The sequence below is a fragment of the Bubalus kerabau genome, chromosome 2, assembly GCF_029407905.1.
Source record: "Bubalus kerabau isolate K-KA32 ecotype Philippines breed swamp buffalo chromosome 2, PCC_UOA_SB_1v2, whole genome shotgun sequence".
Classification (NCBI taxonomy): domain Eukaryota; kingdom Metazoa; phylum Chordata; class Mammalia; order Artiodactyla; family Bovidae; genus Bubalus; species Bubalus kerabau.
The window spans coordinates 173,443,067-173,464,690 of NC_073625.1; the positions used below are offsets into that span (position 1 = coordinate 173,443,067).

Consider the following 21,624-nt stretch of genomic DNA (forward strand, 5'->3'; position numbering starts at 1 on the left):
CAGTCAAAGGCTTTGGCATAGTTAATAAAGCAGAAATAGATGTTTTTCTGGAACTCTCTTGCTTTTTCGATGATCTTTTTATTCATAACAATCTCCTTCTTACCACGGGCTGGGACTATGTTAATAAAGTGACTTTCAGAAATCCCTAAAGAGTGGGACTGCTTGCCAAGGGAACCAACCTGGAATGGAGGTTTGGAACTTTCAGACTCTGATTTCCAGGGAGGGGAGAGAGGCTGGCAGTTAATGGCCAATGACTGGCCATTGGTTAATGGCCACCAACGGCCAACGATTTAACCAACCATGCCTATGTGATGCAGAGAAGGCAATGGCACCCCACTCCAGTACTCTTGCTTGGAAAACCCCATGGGTGGAGGAGCCTGGTAGGCTGCAGTCCATGGGGTTGTGAAGAGTTGGACACGACTGAAACGACTTAGCAGCAGCAGCAGCAGCAGCCTATGTGATGAAGCCTTCATAAGAACCAAAAGGATGAGGTTCAGAGAGTGTCTAAGTTGAGGAAACAGAATGCTTCCATGTGTCACTGTGCTGGGTCCCAGACTCCAGGAGGACAGAAGCTCCTTTGGGACCTCACCCTGTGTACATCTTCAGCTGGCTGAAGATTCATAGCCTTTAATGTCCTTTGCAATAAACTGACAATTGGTGAGTAAACTGGTTTCCTGTATCCTAATTGAACCTAAGGAGGGGCTCGTGAGAGACTCTGATTTATAGTCAGTTGGTCAGAAGTACAAGTAACAAGGGGCTTCCCAGGTGGCACTAGTGGTAAAGAACCCGCCTGCCAATGCAGGAGACATAAGAGACAGGGTTCTATCCTTGGGTCAGGATGATCCCCTGGAGGAGGACACGGCAACCCAGTCCAGTATTCTTGCCTGGAGAATTCCCATGGACAGAGGAGCCTGGCAGGCTACAGTCCACAGGGTCACAAAGAGTTGGACACAACTGAAGTGAATTAGCATGGCAGCACAGCACACAAGTAACCACCTGGATATGAACTGAGGTTGAAACTTGAAGCTGGCTGTAAAAGTGTGGGATGAGGTCAGGCTGGGTACAGTAAAGTATGGTGGAGGGCAAGGGGCTTGGAGCTGTAAGACAATATGGTTTATGATTTCAGGACTTGGAAAGGGCCAGAACCTGGGTCACTGAGGGTCTGGGTGGTAAAAATGTGGCTGGGAGAGAAAGGAGTCAGTATCCTAGCTGGATGATTTCCCCTGGTGATCGATGGTTATTGGTACTTCGTGTGCTAGGGAGTCCTTTCATCCCATGGCTCATACAGAAAATCAGGGTGTGTGTTAATGTGGTGGAGGTCTGCTCTGATGCTCCACAGTGGGGTTGGTCCAGGACAAAATCTAAGGTAATCATCTTTCAGGGGCATGCCTATATTGGGAGGGCATGCAGCAGCCCCTTGTTTTTCCTAGGTCTATTTTAAAATTAAATTAATTGATTTAAACTGAGTAATTTAAAAATTAAAAGTCAATTTAAAATTTAATTATTAAAAGATTAATTAATTTTGCTGTGTTGAGTCTTAGTTGTGGCTTGCGGGGTCTTCCTTGTGCCAAGTGGGATCTTTCGTTGCGGTGCACAGACCCTCTAGCTGTGGCGTGGGGTCTTGGTTGCACTGTGGCACGTGGGATCATAGTTCCCCAACCAGGGATCCAACCCGAGTCCCCTGTATTGGAAGGTAGATTCTTATCCATGGGACCACCAGGGAAGTCCCTTCTTGGGTCCACTTGTGGCCCAGGTGTGTGTCTTCTACGTTCCCTCGTAGAGCAGCAGGTTATACAGATGCAAGTCTGCTAGTTGACTCAAGGGGCTATGCCGAATGTCTACTAAAGAGCCTGGTTTCTCACTTGGGCCACTCTGAAGGGGTCACTGGCTTCAAAGGCCTTTGACAAAGGACTGGCTGACTGATCTATAGCAATCTAAAAGAGTTTGAGGCAAAGACAGCCACCTCCCCGCTTGATCTCTTTTCTCCTCTTCTAAAAGAACTCATTTTTTTTTAAAGTGTAACAATGTGCCCAGCTATAAAAAAAAAATCTATTTTCCAGTCCTCCTTGGCATTAAGGGTGGGCATGTGACATACTTCTCACCAACTAGACATAAGCCAAACTATCCTGGGAATTTCAGAGATTTTCCTCATATAGGTGCCCATAATTTCTCCTTGTCCCTTTCTTCTTCTGTTGTGGGATAGAAATGGGAGGCTACTGGTGAAGCAGCCACTTTGCAACCATGAGGATAAACCTTGAGGGTAAGCCATGAGGATAACCTTGCTGAGGTTAATGGTGAAGAAAGAGAGGGAACCTGGGATGTGAATGACATGGTGGAGTGTCTCTTACCTCCCCAGTCTTCCTCTACCTTATTACACCACTGTAGCTGGTTCTTTTCCACACAGCCAAGCATCATCTCAATAGGTGTGAATCATAGTCATGGAGAGAAACAAAGCTCAGAGTTTAAAAGAAAGAAACAGGATAGGTCCAAAGTAGAGGAAACAAGGTCTTCAATAGGAAAACAAGGTCCAAAGTCTTGATCACTGAGAAAGGCAGGAAGAGTGTGGGATTCATGGCTCTGGCTGAAAGGAGTTTCGGGAGTTGGAGACCATTTGAAATGGGGCCAGCAGTATGGTTTGGGGGCCAGCCTGAAGCCTCAGAGTGTTGGTATAGCACCCAAACCCACAAAAGACTGTCATGTTCCCTGAACATACTTTTGGTCATCAATTTCTTCTCCTTGTAAAGTTCTACCCATTCTTCAATGCTCAAAGTCCTTAGCAGAAGCTGAGATGACTTAAGATAGTATTAGATACTGAGATGGAATTATATAATGGTGACTGGCATGGTGAGAAAGCTATGCCCTGCTCAATTCTCTAAAAATATTTCAATCAAAATAATGCATACATATAACTAAACAATTAAATACCTATTTGAAATAGTCCCCTTAATTTCTTTTATTTCTCACATAACTATCATTATTTCTTTCAAAATACTTAAGCATTTTCAATCCCCTATTAATTCAGTTTTTAATGCAATATTCCCCCTTTTTAAAGTCCTCCATTTTTCTGACCTAAACCATCATCTGGGACTCCCTTTTCTACACTTTTTCTGATTTCTGGATTCTGTATTCTTTGTCTATGTGAATTCCCTCACTTTGCTCAAGTATATTCTCTGGAAGCTTTTTGAGACTGGATACAGAGGAGGTACAGAGTTTGAGTCCTTTCAAGCTACAGACATCTCTAGTTTCCACTCACACTTGGTAAGGAGTTAGGAATGTGTAGAGTTCTCACAGAGTCGTCATGGCAGAGCTCCTTTACCTCTAGTTTTCAGTTACGAAGTCTATGATTTTCCTGACTTCCAGTCCTTTGTATGCAATCTTTCTTTCTCTTTTTATATACTGTTGTGTGTGCTAGTCACTCAGTCGTGTCCAACTCTTTGCGACCCCATGGTCTGTCCATGGAGTTCTCTAGGCAAGGATACTGAAGTGGGTTGCCATTCCCTTCTCCAGGGGATCTTCCCGATCCAGGGATCGAACCTGGGTCTCCTGCACTACAGGCAGATTCTTTACCAGCTGAGCTAGCAGGGAAGCCCCGTATGTTGTTTGGATCTACCTTTTATTCCTACCATTCTGAAAGCCATGATTGTCATGCACTGTGCTGAGCACTCAGTGGGCTTTTTCAATATGCAGATTTATGTCCCTTGGTTCTGGGAAAGTTCTTGGTTTATTCCTTTGATAATTCCCTTCCCTCACTTCTTTCTTTTCTTTCTGAAATTATGAGTTAGCTACTGGTGCTCTTAGACTGATCCTCTTGCTCATATTTTCTCACCAATTTTTCATCTCCCTATCTTTTGCTCTACTTTTGAAGACTTTCTTGACTTCGTTTTTCAACATTTGTTTGAAGTTTTAATTTTCACTTCTAATAACCTAATTTTTTTCCTAATCTTTTTTCATAGCATCCTGTTCTTGTTTTATAGATGCATGATCTTCTGTTTAACTGAGAGTGTTATAACTTATTTCTTTTTAAAGTTTTTTCACATAGTTTCTATATCTTCAGGGCTCTTTTATTCTCTTTGTTTCAGGCATGGTTTCCTGTGTTGGAAAATTGCTTCATGTCTCTGGAGATTCTGAGATTTCTGTTCACAGTGAAGCAAGAGGCATCCAAAGGCTGATGGGAAGCTCCTGTGTATGTGCAGGGCTTCTTTGAATGGTGAGGGAGTGGCCAGCTCTCAGCATCTGGAGTTCCTTTCTCTGGGGCTGTTCAGTTTTTCAAAGAATACCCCAGTCTTCTACATGACTATCAGCCTTCTGGAAGCAAGGTAGACAAAGATAGCTTGGGTGAAGAGAAAGGCTGAATCCCAGATATTCAATGTGTAGAATTTTCCTTACTCCTCCTATTTCTAGCTTCTCACCTCAAGCTCATTGCTGGGTGTCCTGGGTCTGCTGAAAGGCTGTTTCATTTTTCCAGAGAAAATTCCTTAAGTGTTCTCTCTGCTTCTACTCTTGCCTCCCCCTGAATCTGTTTCAATTTAGAGCTGGAACGATCCTGTTAAAATGTGGGTCAGATCAGGTCACAACTCAGCTTAAAATTCTCAGGTGCCTTTCCGTCTCAACAGAGTTAAAAACTAAAGTTCTCGTAATTGTCTAGAAGGCCCCCCACCCTCCACACTTACTTCTTGGAATTTTTACCTTATTACCTTCCTGTTCTCTCTCACCCCATTCCAGCCCTGCTGGCTGCCTTTCTGGCACTGGAACACACCAGGTAGGCTCCTGCTTTATGACCACTGTGCTTGCTATTCATTTACGTGGAATGTGCATCTCACAGATATTTACATGGTTTCCTCCCTTCCTCCTTTGGGTCTTTATTCAAATGTCCCTTTTCCCTGGCAGCCTCCAGCCCCTGACATATACACACTATCTCCTTTTCTTGCTTTATTTTTCTTTGAAGTATAATCTCTATATGATACACAATCATATATATTTTCCTTCTTTGTGAAGTAGCTGATTTATTGTCTGTCATTCTCCACTAGGAAGTAAGCCCCATGAAGGCAGGAATTCATTGCTCAATTACTAGCATTTAGAATAGGGCCTGGCACACAAAAAGCATTTAATAAATGTATGTGAAAGAAATAAATTTGAATAAATAAACAAAGTGATCCTGAAGTATTCTTTTCTTTTAAAAAAAAATTAGTCAAAAAACAGTGCTGTAAGATGTGGATAGAGACTTGTCTTTCTGTTAATTTTTTTTTTTAAACACATAAAGTTGATGTTTCTGAGGAAACATCGTTATTGTGTGTATTCCATCGTTAAAATAGGTTATTAAAAACTCCTTGGCTGGCAAATAAATAGCCTTAGGCTATTAATTTGGATTTCATGAGAGAAGGAGAATTAGAATTAAAAATTAGCATAATAACTTATTAATTATAAGAACACAGAAGCAATCAGAAGAACATTAGTTCTCTAAACAGTAATATTACTAATTGCTTTTAATGTTTAAAATGATGTCATATTAGGGCTAAATGTCAAGATATTTTCCCTGTAGAATCCAACCAAGTAACCTTGGTTTGAAGAGTCTTATCTGGTATTCAAACTAACAAATCTGATTGAACTGCTCCAGCAGAAATATCTCATAATTATTTGGTTCAAAATATGAATGCATTCAAACTATTCATATGTACTACCACATTTGGGAAAAGCTGATTTCTTGAACTAGAAGGGACATTTTAATGCTTTCTAAATGAATATTTTCAGGCAGGTATTTCATGATCATCTTCCTACTTATGCAAATTGAACCATTTACCAGGCAAGCACTATATTTTGCAGCTCCAAATACGTACTCAGTGATAATTATTTTCCATCAACCATCTGAGACCACCCATCATTAGCACCCACTGCAGCCTTATAATGTCTTCTGGAGCAGTGTGGAATCAGAAAGCTGCTACAGTGCCAAGAAAAACCAAATTAAATCATTGACCTGCCTTCTGTTTATTGAGCCTAAATTAAAGTTAAATTTAAATTAATTTTAACAGAATAAATCTGTTTAGTTTAAATTCAACTTAAATGGACTAGGAAGTAGATGTTCTGTTTCCCTAAAAATAAAGGGAGGATCTTAAAATCCTGGAATCATTTGATTGACTGTTAAATGGCAATGCAGTAATTTCAGTTTAAAGATGACAGTGCGGGAAAAAAAGTGACAGTGAAGTAAACAGTAATATTATAATTCTCTCTAAAGCTGCCAGCATTAAAAAAAATTTATATCTGCAGTGTGAAATTATGTCATGCCTCTAATAAGAATTTTATTGTAGAAATGATAGAAGACTGGATGCTTATATCATTTCATTCTCTCCACATAATCTACCAGATAGTGTACCAAGACGTGTCCCGTGTTTTATTAACACTGAGTTTGGATTTTCAAATGTGTCTATGCTGTCTTTCATTGAGCTTTATTGAAAATGACCTTTCTTTGTACACACTGCTATTTTTTAAAATGGATAACCAATAAAAACCTACTGTATAGCACATGGAACTCTGCTCAATGTTATGTGCCAGCCTGGATGGGAGGGGGGTTTGGGGGAGAATGGCACCCCACTCCAGTACTCTTGCTAGAAAATCCCATGGATGGAGGAGCCTAGAAGACTGCAGTCCATGGGATCGCTGAGGGTCGGACACGACTGAGCGACTTCACTTTCACTTTCCCCTTTCATGCATTGGAGAAGGAGATGGCAACCCACTCCAGTGTTCTTGCCTGGAGAATCCCAGGGACGGGGGAGCCTGGTGGGCAGCCTTTTATGGGGTCACACAGAGCTGGACGCGACTGAAGTGACTTAGCAGCAGCAGCAGCAGACACATATACATGTATGGCTGAGTCCCTTCACTGTTCATCTGAAACTATCACGACATTGCTAACAGGCTATACCCCAGTACAAAACGTTTTGGTGTTACAAAATAAATGGATAAATTAAATTTAAAAATAAAATAAAATGACCTTTCCTCATTTTTCCACCAGCAGTAAGAGTGGCTATCATTAATTCTGGACATGTGTATTGTGAAGGAGAGGACAGGTGTGGCCAATACTAAGCAGCTAGTTCCATAGGTGAGCCTCTCATTTTCAAAGGATTTTGATTGTTGCTCAGTGGCCCAGTCGTAACCAGCTCTTTGCGACTCTATGGACTGCAGCCCACCAGGCCTCCCTGTCCCTCACCATCTCCTGAAGTTTGCCTAAGTTCATGTCCATTGCATTGGTGATGTCATCCAGCCATCTCAACCTCTGATGCCCTCTTCTCCTTTTGCCCTCAATCTTTCCCAGCATCAGGGACTTTTCCAATGAATCAGCTGTCTGCAGCAGATGACCAAAATATTGGAGTTTCAGCTTCAGCATCAGTTCTTCCAATGAGTATTCAGGGTTGAGTTCCCTTAAGACTGACTTGTTTGATCTCCTTGCCATCCAAGGAGCCCTCAGGAGTCTTCTCCAGAACCATAGTTCAAAGGCATCAATTCTTTGGCATTCTGCCTTCTTTATAGTCCAGTTCTCACAACTTAAATGACCACTGGGAAGACCATAGCCTTGACTATACAGACCTTTGTCGGCAGAGTAATGTGTCTGCTTTTCAATATACTGTCTAGGTTTTTCATAGCTATCCTGCCAAGAAGCAAATGTCTTCTGATTTCATGGCTGCAGTCAGCATCTGCAGTGATTTTAGAGCCCAAGAAGAGGAAATCTGTCACTACTTCCACCTTTTCCCCCTCTATTTGCCATGAAGTAATGGGGCTGGATGCCATGATCTTAGTTTTTCTAATATTTAGTTTTAAGCTGGTTCTTTCACTTTCCTCCTTCAGCCTCATCAAGGGCTCTTTAGTCCCTCCTTGCTTTCTGCCATTAGAGTGGTATCATCTGCATATCTGAAGTTGTTGATGTTTGTCCTGTCTATCTTGAAACCAGCTTGTAACTCATCCAGCCTGGCATTTCTCATGATGTGCTCAGCATATAGGTTAAATAAACAGGGTGACAGTAGACAGCTCTGTCATACTCGTTTCTCAATCTTGAACCAGTCAGTTGTTCCAACAGGGTTCTAACTGTTGCTTCTTGACCCCCATACAGGTTTCTCAGGAGATGGGTGAGGCAGTCTGGTATTCCCATCTCTTTTAGAGCTTTCCACAGTTTATTATGATCCACACAGTTAAAGGCTTTGGCATAGTCAATGAAAGAGACGTAGATGTTTTTCTGGAATTCCCTAGTTGTCTTTCTCTATGATCCAGCAAATGTTGGCAATTTGATCTCTGGTTCCTCTGCCTTTTCTAAACCTTGCTTGGACATCTGGAATTTCTTGGTTTGCATAATGCTGAAGCCTAGCATGCAAGATTTTAAACATAACCTTACTAGCACGGGAGATGAGTACAATTGTCTGATGGTTAGAACATTCTTTAGTACTACCCTTCTTGGGAAATTGGTATGAGGATTGACCTTTTCCAGTCCTTTTCCAGGCCAGACCCAGTGGCCACTGCTGGGTCTTCCAGATTTGCTAACATAATGAATGCAACACCTTGATGACATCATCCATTAGGGTTTTGAAGAGCTCTGCTGGAATTTCATCGCATCCACTAGCTTTATCAACAGCAGTGCTTCCTAAGGCCCACTTGACTTCACTCTCCACAATGTCTGGCTCTGAATTACAAAAGGATTACATGATAAAAAAAATACCCTTAATGCTCTCTCTGTATCTATCACACTTGAGCCATTCTTTGATGATCCAGGAAGCACATCAGATCTTATGAGGGCTGTTACTTTAGTTTTCCAGTTGATATCTGGAGAAATCAGATTGGGAGAAAGAATAGAGAACAGGAGACAGGTCCTCAGAGAATAGGTGAGGATAAGAGTACAGTGCTTCCCTGGTGACTCAGATGGTAAACAATCTGTCTGCAATGCGGGAGCCAGGTTTGATCCCTGGGGAAGATCCCCTTTGGTATTCTTGTCTGGAGAATTCATGGACAGAGGAGCCTGGTGGGCTACAGTACATGGGGTCACAAAGAGTCAGACACGACTGAGTGACTAACACTTCCACTTTTCAAGAGCACAGGAGAAAAGAAAGAGCAACAGCAAAAATTTCATTTCAACAACATTTATCACCTAGATCAAAGACTACATATCACATCCTAAGAGCACTTGAACTTAATGCAAATCACAGGTCACACAATGGTGGCCAGCCTGTGACAGTGATCCTGGTCATCACTTAGCTCCAGCCAGTTGTTCAGTGGAAAAAGTGGAGCAAGTCGTGAGTAGTGCGGCATTTGGGAAGGAGTGGATCTGGACAGGTGAAGGGGAATACAGATTGAAAACATCTACCTGTCTTTCTGGCTCTCAGTGCTTCAAGTAGGTCAACAGCAGCCTTTTCTCCCAGGACATTGTTTCCAAGGTCAATCTCCTTTAAGTGGACAGAGTATTTGATCAGGCTGACCAGAGAAAGTGACAAAACAAAATGGTGTTGTATCAAGCATGGTTACGCAAAGAAACGCAATCCAGTTATTTTGGAGTATGCTCTTTTTTCTTTTTTTTTAAGGTCCTCTCCACCGCCCCTCCCCTCCCTCCCAAAGATGCGGCACTGACCCAATTTGAAACTGAAGACATCCTGAATACAGTTTCCCCCCCAATTTAATCTCTCTAGTTTGGGTGCCTTTCCTAAGTAAGCTGGTACGATAAGGATTTTAGTTGCCTTAAATATTCCATGCATTTATTTATTCAAAAGATATGGCATGTTATTGCACAGTGCTTCTCAGTCTTTCAGATTTTACACACCAGTAAAATGTCAGATAATTGGGGGGTGGGGGGGGCCAGACAAACGTCACTTTGGCAACTTTTGGTAGGTCTAATAACTTTCACCTAGAAACACTATAGAAGAACATATATTTTTATATAAAATTAGGAAGAGTACAGTCTCACAATAAAGGATATTTTATTTTTAAATTGAGTTTTTAAAAACGTTTATTGATTTGGTTGTGTCGGGTCTTAGTTGCGGCATGCAGGGTCTTCCTTTGAGGCACAGAGGCCCTAGTTGTGGTGCGTGGGTTCAGTACTTGCAGCGCGTGGGCTCTCTGGTTGTGGAACGTGGGCTCCAGAGCACATGGGCTCAGTAGCTGCAGCGCATGGGTTTAGCTGCTGTGTAGCATGTGGGATCTTAGCTCTCCCGCCAGGGACTGAACCTGTATCCCCAGCATTGCAAGGTGGATTCCTAACCACTGGACCACCAGGGAAGCCCCCAAGGTTAGCTTTTTAAATGAAGTAAGTTTAGCTTTATGAAAAATGAACACTCTACCTATCTTTATTTTTCTAGTTTCTTTGAGGATCATTGAAACTTCATTCATTTCCTGGCCTTGGCCTGCCAAATGGACTTAGGGAATCTCTGGCATTGTAAGTGGGCATGGAATCTGGGTGAGGTCCTAGGTTCTGAAGTCCTAGGCTCTGGATCAGCTTTTATGTTTTGTCAACTCTGTGATCATGGGCAGGCCACAAGCCGCATTGGGTCTTATCTTCCTCATCTGTAAATTTGGCCTCAAAAGGGTGAGTTTGCCTATTTCACAAGGTTGTGGAAAAATAGAACGAAGCCATTTTTATGAAAGCATTTGCAAAATGCAATACCAATGATGCTATTAATTCTGGGTGCATAGTTACTAAGTGCACATTAAGTGCCTGACATTGCAGGGACTAAAAGCAATTTAACACATGTTCTTGGGACTTCCCTGGTATTCTGGTGAATACGAATCCCCTTCAGCTGCCAATGCAGGGAACACAGGTTTGTTTCCCCTGGTCCAGGAAGATTCCACACACCATGGAGCAACTAAGCCCATGTGCCACAACTACTGAGCCTGTGCTCTGCAACAATAGAAGCCACCATGGGGAGAAGCCCACACACTCCAACCAGAGAGTAGTTCCCACTTGCTGTAACTAGAGAAAGCAGGAAGGAAGACCCAGGGCAGCCAAACATAAATAAATACGTAAATAAATAAAATAAAAACAACCCATGGCCTGTGCTCTGAAAGAAATTATCATAACTATCAATAAAACAATTTTAAGCCTTTACCATGTACTGGGCATATGAAATTTCAGTTAGGGTCAGTAGTGAATACAAGGCCATTCTCTTGCTACCTGTACACAATTTCTATTGATTGAGGAGCCAGAATTCAAAGCCAGGACTGAATGGTCTTGCCAGACTCTGCCTCTCGATCTCACTCCCAAGGAAACAGTCTGCCTAATCAGGACTTGACAAGCTTTGGCTTCCTGCACTGCCTGACTGTGTCCAATTCCTTCAGAGAAGATGAGGGAGAGCTGGGATGCTTCAAGGAGGAAACGGAGAAAGAGAAGCACCAAAGGAGAATGGAGGGTGTTGAAGACAAATTTTACAACTCAACCATTCTATATCTAGGTCTGATTCCGGATGCCATGGATTTAACCACTATGCTACACAGGCCTCACAAGAGCTTTGGATTTACGGAGCATTCACTATGCATCAGATGCGATCATGGCCACCCACATGTTTAAGTACTGTGCTTGGCACAATGGGGCATTCCAAGGGTATGAGTGGGGCTGAAAGCCAGCCAAGGTCTGTTTGCCAAGTCCTGGGCATGAAGCATGGACCTGGAAGGGGTAACTTTCTCTGACTCATTGGTGAGAGGAAGTGCCTTTTAATTCCTCTACCCAAAGGGGCTCTTTTTCTAACTCATATAGAGGTGCTAGTTGGAGCCTTAGGCACTATATTTAGCACCTCATATATGATCTCATTTACCCTACAACAATCTCTTTAGTTAGACATTGTTATTATCCCCGATTTTACAAATGAGGGACTGAAATACAGAGAAGTTATTTAACTTGCCTGAGATTAAATTGTGATGCAGGGATGTGAACGTAGGCAGTGTGCTTGAAAATAACCATGAAGTATGATTCAAATATACCAAGGAAATGTTTTAATTTTCAGTAGTTCTTAATATTTGCAGTTTAAAAAATAGAACAAAGAGATCTAAGTATTTAGTGTCAGAACTAAAAAAAAAAAAAAAACGTGCAAAAGGAATTCCTGGTCCTGCTGCACATTGTTAAGTTGTATTTATAACCCTGTCACACACGGCCAGCGGCTGCAAAGGACCCTGTGCTCAGAAGGGTTCCTCACTTGGTTAAGTGCTCTGTCATCCTCTTGAAATTCTTAATAATATTTGAACAAGGGCCCATGAGTTTCCATTTGCACGGGGTCCCTACAAATTCTGCAGTCAGTTCCTGTTGTCATGTTTAGTGTGGTCAGAGCAGAAGGTAAAAGCTGACAGTCAGCTTTAAGTAATTGTATTGTTCTGTCAGCCCTATAGACCACTGTTAGAGGAATCCTGGTCAGAGGGAGGTGTGGTTCATGAGATGGGGAACCAGCAGGGTTCCTGCACCCAAACCAGCATTTGAGTTTCTGCCTTGAAGTCAAATCCTCTGATACTGCCTTTTGGGGTAGGCTTAAGCAGCAGAGTTAGGTAAAGACTCATCACACACAAAAGGCATATCTCTTGACCCTGGGTCAGTTAATCTGAAGGTGAGGCTAGACCCAGGTGCCACCAAGGGTGCATAGTGCCAGTAGGCAGGTGGTTGGTTAGTGCCCCATGATCTCCATCACCAAATCTTACCCCAACATAAATGCATATGCATAAGCCACCCCAAGTAAACATTTAATTAAGCAGACCCATGGAGCTGATTTTGCTAGCAGGCCCCCTCACAAGTCCCTTGCCTCCTCATTCACCCACTGAGCCCCTCCTTTGTAAACCCTCAGGACACTCAATGATAAAAGGTGAGGAGCCATACATCTGTTCTCCAAAGTGCTCCTGGAGCCTGTTTGCTCATCCTCCAACTTGGTCTACAGCTGGCCCAGAACGGGACTTGCCAGCGGGTGGAGGGTTGTGAAGATGGTGCTTCTACTTCCAGGGCGTCAGCCTGTCAGAACTCAGAGAGGTGAAGAGGGAAAATGAGGGTTAGACCTGCAGATGTAGAAATATGGAGGGGAGCTATCCTGGAGGTGAATATGCAGCTCACTTCAGAAGTCACACCAGAAAATAACCCATGAGATAGAGGGAGGCTAAAAATCCCCAGAGAAGATGAATGATACAAAGGCCATGGATATTAAGTTTGGGCTAAGCTGTCTTTATGAGTTGATGTTGTAGGTCACTAAAGTAGTAAAGAGAAAGTCTGAAAAGCAGCTAAAGAAAAAGACAAATTATGTTCAAAAGAAAAAAGATAAAAGTAACTGCAGACTTCTTTTCAGAAACAATGCAAGCAGAAGACAGTGGAGCAACATCTTGAAAGTATTAACTGTCAGCCAAGTATTCTATATCCAGGAAAAAAATCTTAAAAAATGAAGGCAAACATACTACACATACTAAAACTCAAAGAAGTCATCACAAGTAGGTCAGGACTATAATAAATCTATAAAGAAAGTCCTTCAGATAAAAGGAAAATGATACTAGTGTTGTCTTTGGCAACACATATACTAAAATTGGAACAATAGAGATTAGCATGGCCCCTGCACAAAGATGAGGCACAAATACATAAAATGTTAAAAAAAAAAAGGGAAAATGATACTAGAGAGAAATTTGGATACATCCAAAGCAATGAAGAAGACTAGAAATGGTAAATGTGTGAATAGGTATAAAAGACTTACCCTTCTTTTTAAGAAAATATTAACTGCTTAAAACAAGTATAATGATAATATGTTTGGGGATTTATAACCCAGCAAAATATATGATAACAGTAAAACAAAGAATGAGAGGGAATGGAAATGTAAGATTTTTAAACTATAAGTGAAATAGTATATTATTTGAAGGTAAATTGTGATAAACTAAAATGAATAGTGTTAACATTTGAGCAATCACTAAAAAAAAAAAGTATAGCTAATGGAACAATAAAAGAGATAAAAATGGAATTATAAATATTATTCAATCCAAAAACAGAAACATACTTTAAATTGAACAAAAAAAAACACATGAGACAAAGAAAACAAATAACATGATGGTATGTTAAAATCCAGTCATATTCATAATCATATTAAATATAGCTGTCTAGATAAAAAACAGTTAAAAGACAGAGATTGTCCAAATAGGTTTTTAAAAAATAAGATCTCAACTATATGCTGTTTATAAGAATTTAGATAAAAAAAAATATAGATAGGCTAAAAGTAAAACGACAGAGATAGATATATCATGCTAATATCAATCAAAAGAAGATTGGAGTGGATATATTAATATTAGTCAAGTTAGATTTCAGAGATGGGAATAAGACCAGAGATAAGAGAAAAATATTACTAGGGATTTCATAATGATAATAACGGTCAATTCTGCAAGAGACTTAAGAACCCTAAAAGTTCATGCACCTAATAACAGTGCTTCAAAATACATGAAGTAAAATTGATTAAACTGCAAGGAGATATTTGTTGTTGTTGTTCAGTCTCTAAGTCATGTCCGACTCTTTGCAATCTCATAGACTACAGCATGCCAGGCTCCTCTGTCCTCCACTATCTCCTGGAGTTTGCCCAAATTCATGTTCATTGAGTAAGTGATGCTATCTAACCATCTTATCCTCTGCTGTTCTAGTCTCCTTTTGCCTTCAATGTTTCCCAGCATCAGGGGCTTTTCCAATGAATCAGCTCTTTGTATCGGGTGGCCAAAGTACTGGAACTTCAGCATCAGTCTTTCCAGTGAATATTCAGGGTTGATTTCCTGGAGGATTGACTGGTCTGACCTCCTTGAAGTCCAAGGGACTCTTAAGAGTCCTCCAGCACCACAATTTGAAAGCATCAATTCTTTGGCGCTCAGCCTTCTTTATGATCCAGCTCATACATCCGTACATAACTACTGGAAAAACCATGGCTTTAACTATATGGACCTTTGCTGGCAAAGTGATGTCTCTGCTTTTTAATATGCTGTCTAGGTTTGTCACAGCTTTCCTTTCAAGGAACAAGTGTCTTTTAACTTTGTGGCTGTAGTCACTGTCTGTAGTGATTTTGGAGCCCAAGAGAAAAAAATCTGTCACTGTTCCCACTTTTCTCCCTCCTGTTTGCCATAAAGTGATGGGACCAGATGACCAAATCTTAGCTTTTATTAATGTTGAGTTTCAAGCCATCTTTTTCACTGTCCTCTTTCAGCCTCATCAAGAGGCTCTTCAGTTCCTCTTCACTTTCTACCATTAAAGTGTATCATCTGCATATCTAAGATTGTTGATATTTCTTACAGTAATTTTGATTCCACCTTGTGATTCATCCAGCCTGGTATTTTGCATGATGTTCTCTGCAAATAAGTTAAATGAACAAGGTGACAATATACAACCTTGTTGTACTCCTTTCCCATTTTAAACCAGTCAGTTGTTTCATGTCCAGTTCTAACTGTTCCTTCTTGACCCACATATAGGTTTCTCACAAGACAGATAAGGTGGTCTGGTACTCCCATGTCTTTAAGAATTCTCCAGTTTGTTGTGATCCACACAGTCAAAGGCTTATCACAGTCAATTGAGGCAGAAGTAGATGTTTTTTTTCTGGAACTTCTTTGCTTTCTTAATGATCCAAGGAATGTTGGCAATTTGATCTCTGATTCCTCTGCCACTTTGAAACCCAGCTTGTACATCTGGAAGTTCTTGGTTCATACACTGCTCAAGCCTAGCTTGAAGGATTTTGAGCATAACCTTGCTAGCATATGAAATGAGCACAATTGTATGGTAGTATGAACATTCTTTGACACTGTCCTTCTTTGGGATTGGAATGAAAACTGACCTTTTTCAGTCCTGTGGCCACTGCCGAGCTTTCCAAATTTGATGATATATTGATATTTTTAAAATTACAATTATCTCTATCTCAATAATTGATAGAGCAAGTTAACAGAAAATTTGTAAAGATACAGCAGATGTTACAACATTTGAGCAACACCGTTGACCACCTTGACCTAACTGACATTTATGGAATATTTTCCTCCAATAATAGAATACACATTCTTTTCAAGTGCACATGGAAGATTTACCAAAATTGATCATAAATTTTGATCAGTTGGGTCATAAAACTGGTATGTTTTCCACCCACAGCAGAATTTACTTAGAAATCAACCAAAAAAAAAAATATATGAAAATTTAACAAATATGTGAAAACTAAACAGCACTCTTCTAAATAATCCATAGGTCAAAGAAGAAATCAAGAGGGCAATTAGAAAATAGCTTGAGTTGAATAACAATAAAGATACAATATATCAAAATTTGTAGGATGCAACAAAAGAATACTTCAGTTCAGTTCAATTCATTTCAGTCACTCAGTCATGTCTGACTCTTTGTGACCCCATGAATCGCAGCACATCAGACCCCCCTGTCCATCACCAACTCCCGGAGTTTACCCAAACTCATGTCCATTGAGTTGGTGATGCCATCCAACCATCTCATCCTCCGTCGTCCCCTTCTCCTCCTGCCCTCAATCTTTCCCAGCATCAAGGTCTTTTCAAATGAGTCAGCTCTTCGCATCAGGTGGCCAAAGTATTGGAGTTTCAGCTTCAACATCAGTTCTTCCAATGAACACCCAAGATTGGTCTCCTTTAGGATGGACTGGTTGGATCTCCTTGCAGTCCAAGGGACTCTCAAGAGTCTTCTCCAATACCTCAGTTCAAAAGCATCAATTTTTCGGCGCTCAGCTTTCTTTATAGTCCAACTCTCACATCCATACATGACTACTGGAAAAACCATAGCCTTGACTAGATAGACCATTGTTGGCAAAGTAATGTTTGCTTTTTAATATGCTGTCTAGGTTGGTCATAACTTTCCTCCCAAGGAATAAGTGTCTTTTAATTTCATGGCTGCAGTCACTATCTGCAGTGATTTTGGAGCCCAAAAAAAATAAAGTCAGCCACTGTTTCCACTGTTTCCCCATCTATTTGCTATGAAGTGATGGGACTGGATGCCATGATCTTCGTTTTCTGAATGTTGAGCTTTAAGCCAACTTTTTCACTCTCCTCTTTCACTTTCATCAAGAGGCTCTTTAGTTCCTCTTCACTTTCTGCCATAAGGGTGGTGTCATCTGTGTATCTGAGGTTATTGCTATTTCTCCTGGCAATCTTGATTGCAGCTTGTGCTTCATCCAGCCCAGTGTTTCTCATGATGTACTCTGCACATAAGTTAAATAAACAGGGGGACAATATACAGCCTTGACGTACTCCTTTCCCGATTTGGAACCAATCTGTTGTTCCATATCTAGTTGTAACTGTTGCTTCCTGACCTGCATACAGATTTCTCAAGAGGCAGGTCAGGTGGTCTGGTATTTCCATCTCTTGAAGAATTTTCCACAGTTTATTGTGATCCACACAGTCAAAGGCTTTGGCATAGTCAATAAAGCAGAAATAGATGTTTTCCTGGAACTCTTTTGCTTTTTCAATGATCCAGCAGATGTTGGCAATTTGATCTTTGGTTCCTCTGCCTTTTCTAAATCCAGCTTGAACATCTGGAAATTTACAGTTCATGTATTGCTGAAGCCTGGCTTGGAGAATTTTGAGCATTACTTTGCTAGCATGCAGATGAGTGCAATTGTGCAGTAGTTTGAGCACTCTTTGGCTTGCCTTTCTTTGGGTTTGGAATGAAAACTGACCTTTTCGAGTCCTGTGGCCACTGCTGAGTTTTCCAAATTTGCTGGCATATTGAGTATACTTAGCATTAATATAAATATTTATATTTGAATTAAAAAGGTTTAAAGTCAATAACTTAAACTTCTACCTTAATAAACTAGAAAGAGAGGAGAGCATATTATACCCAAGGTAAGCAGGATAAAAGAAATAATTAAAAAGAATAGATCAAGGAAATTGAATAAAGATTAACATTAGAAAAAGCCAGAAGTTGTTTTTTTGTAAAAATCAATAAAACTGACAAATTTCCAATCAGATTAATTGGAAAGGAGAAAACAAATCAAGAATTTCAAACATGGAAGAAGCGATATCACTACAGATCCCACAAGAAAAAGATTATAAGAAAATATATGAATAACTTGATACCAATACATTTGAAAAGTTAAATGACATGAACAAATTTCTTGAAAAGACACAAAGTTTTACTCAAAAAAAAAAAAAAAAAAAGCCAGAACAGCCGTCTGTCGATTAAAAAATTGAAGTTGTAGTTTAAATATCTTTCCATAAAGAAAACTCTAAGTCCAGATATCTTCATCATTGAATTTTAGCAAATATTTAGAGATGAAATAATGTGAATTCTACACAACTTATTTCATTAAGTAGAAGAGGAGGAAACACTTCCTAACTCATTCTGTGAGGCCAGAATTACCCTGATCCCCAATACCAGCTGAAGACATTACAAGAGAAGTATAGACTAACATTCTTCATGAACATAGACACAAAAGTTATTTTCTTTTTTTAATTAAAAAAATATTTTCATTGCTGTGCATGGGCTTTTTTCTAGTTGTGGTGAGCAGGGGCTAGTCTTTGCTGCAGCATAAGGGCTTCTCATCATGGTGGCTTCTCTTTTTGTGGAGTACGTGCTCTAGAGCGTGGGCACAGTAGTTATGGCACATGGGCTTAGCTGCCCCATAGCACATGGAATCTTCCCAGACCAGGGATTGAACCTGTTGTCTCCTGATTCCTAACCACTGGACCACCAGGGAAGTCCAATGCAAAAATGCTTAACAAAATGTTAGCAATATACTAAAAGGATAACACATTAGAATATAGTAAATCTAGTGTTGTATTATGGGTTAACAAAACTAAGTTTACTAATATATTTACTATAAAAAATACCAGCAAAGTTATCCAAGTTGTAAATCTCATCCTTCCTGAATAAGGAAATACATTAGAGAAGGAATTTATTACTTTATAAATAGGGACTTCTCTGGTGATTCAGTGGTTAAGAATTAGCCTGCCAACACAGCGGATGTGGGTTGGATCCTTCGTCTGGGAACCAATATCCCATGGGGCAGCTAAACCCCTGCACCACAGCTACTGAGGCTGAGCTCTAGAGCCTGCAGATCACAACTACTGAAGCCTGTGCACAGCAACAAAGAACGACTGCAGACAAAAATAAATAAATATACAAATAATTATTTTTTAAAAATAGTCTTCAATCAAGCCCTCAAGCCCCAAATCTTGGCTATGCTCTATTGCCCTTGCTTGCCCCAAGATGCTATAAGTACTGATGTCCTAAGATGGTGTAGCCTAGAGCCAATCCAGAAAGCTTTCTCACAGGGCTACACATGCTCACTTATGGCTTGGCCTACTGGGTATGCATTTTCGGGAGAGCGGACAGGGAGACAATCAAGGGTGGGAAGATAAAAGCGGCAAGGAAATATTCTGTCTCCTAGAAGCGTCCAAGAATAGCTCTTTCTCCTTTTAAGGAGATTGGCACAATTTTGTAATCAAACACAAAGGAGTGTTCACTCGAGTAGGCTGCCTTTCTTCCTCACGTCACATTGCTTAGATTTACATTGTATCCTGACCATAGAGAAGAAAAATCTGGAAGTCATACCTCTTGCCTTGCCTTAGTTGTCAATTTTTTAAAATGGGGTTTCTAATGAGGTCTTCAAGACCCATTTGTGGGCTAACATACAACTATCTGCCATGCCATTTTTATGATTTCAGGCCTTCTCACAGATCAGGTACCAATGACAAGATGGATCACTGCTTTCCTCTCAGCTGAAAATCTCACTTGGCACCACTAACAAGCTGCAGTTAAATGATTGTCGCCATGATTTAACCCAAGCAATTCGTTTTGGAAGGTGAACAAATAAACCATTTTAGTTTTCTACTCACCATGTTAATATTTGAGTGAATTCCAACAAGTCATTTTCTCCTTCTTTTCCCTTTCCATCTATGCCATTATCTGCTAAATACAACTTCACTAACCAAGGACCAGTTTCAATCAAATCTTTAATTTTTTTCTTGATTCCTGTAGAAAGACCAGAGTATTTGATTATTTTTAGACAATAGTTCTCCCATTTCACCACCTTAATTGATTTTAATTTTTAAGATTATACTGATCTAACTTGTGTAGGAGAAGGCAATGGCACCTCACTTCAGTACTCTTGCCTGGAAAAATCCCATGAACGGAGGAGCCTGGTAGGCTGCAGTCCATGAGGTCACTAAGAGTCAGACACAACTGAGCGACTTCACTTTCACTTTTCACTTTCCTGCATTGGAGAAGGAAATGGCAACCCACTCCAGTGTTCTTGCCTGGAGAATCCCAGGGACGGGGGAGCCTGGTGGGCTGCCATCTATGGGGTCGCACCAAGTCGGACACGACTGTAGCGACTTAGCAGCAGCAGCAGTGGATCAGACAGGCAGCAGACCACCAAACAGTGACCATGACCGTTTTTTGGGTGTAAGTTTGGTTTTGGCAAGTGCTTTGGAGCTTCTTCTTGGTCCAGCCACTGAGGTAGTCATTGCTGATTGTTGTATACAATCTACTTTTTGTCACACATCACAATCCCATTGAGAAATGGTTCATTATTGTTGTGTAGAATAAGAGATGACTCTTCAAAACGATGCCTTTTTGATTTGTGGTCAGCTCATGAGGCACCAACTTAACAAGCTTTTTCACTTTTCAAATTTGCTTCAAATGCTGAATGACTGTAGAATGGGTGACGCTGAGTTCTTTGACAATTTCTCATGTAGTTGTAAGAGGATCAGCTTCGATGGTTCTCTCAGTTGGTCGCTGTCAATTTCCAACGGCCAGCCACTATGTTCCTCATCTTCAAGGCTCTCGTCTCCTTTGCAAAAGTTCTTGAATACTGTATGTCAACGGTTCCTGAGCCAAATGAATTGTTGATGTGACTTGTCTCTGCTACTTTATGACTCATTTTGAACTCGAATAAGAAAATCGTTCAAATTTGCTTTTTGTCTAACATAATTTCCATAGTCTAAAATAAATATAAAATGAACAGCTAGTAATAAGTCATTGGCAAATAAACAAAAAGAAATACACATTAAAATGATGTATAATATAACCACACTTATTTAACTGTGAAGAAAGCTGAGCGCCAAAGAATTGATGCTTTTGAACTTGAGAGTCCCTAGGACTGCAAGGAGATCCAACCAGTCCATTCTAAAGGAGATCAATCCTGGGTGTTCTTTGGAAGGAATGATGCTAAAGCTGAAACTCCAGCACTTTGGCCACCTCATGCAAAGAGTTGACTCATTGGAAAAGACTATGATGCTGGGAGGGATTGGGGGCAGGAGGAGAAGGGGACAACAGAGGATGAGATGGCTGGATGGCATCACCGACTTGATGGACGTGAATTTGAGTGAACTCTGGGAGTTGGTGATGGACAGGGAGTCCTGGCGTGCTGCAATTCATGGGGTCACAAAGAGTCGGACATGACTGAGTGACTGAACTGAACTGGACTGAACATAACCACATTTATTTAAGAATGTATTCCAATATGAAATGGCAAATTTCAACAATGCAAAACTGCAATTACTTTTGCACCAACTTAATACAAGGATTCAGCCCTCTAAAAGAACTTGCAAAGTTATCACATTTTTTGAGTTCTAGAAGGACAAATTTGGAGAAAGAACCATCCTGTCTGAGTTCAGTGGTCCTGGAGCCCGGTTCACCCTCGTTCTATACAGCTTTCACAAAATTCACATTTTGGGGGGGTA

General features: G+C 40.7%; 1 non-coding gene across 1 annotated transcript; it reads left to right on the forward strand.

Annotated features, from left to right (window-relative positions):
• Positions 1-13,475: 13,475 nt before the first annotated feature.
• LOC129645121 (U6 spliceosomal RNA) lies at positions 13,476-13,577 on the forward strand. The gene has a single exon (XR_008711214.1). It is a non-coding gene; the product is annotated as a U6 spliceosomal RNA (small nuclear RNA).
• Positions 13,578-21,624: the final 8,047 nt, after the last annotated feature.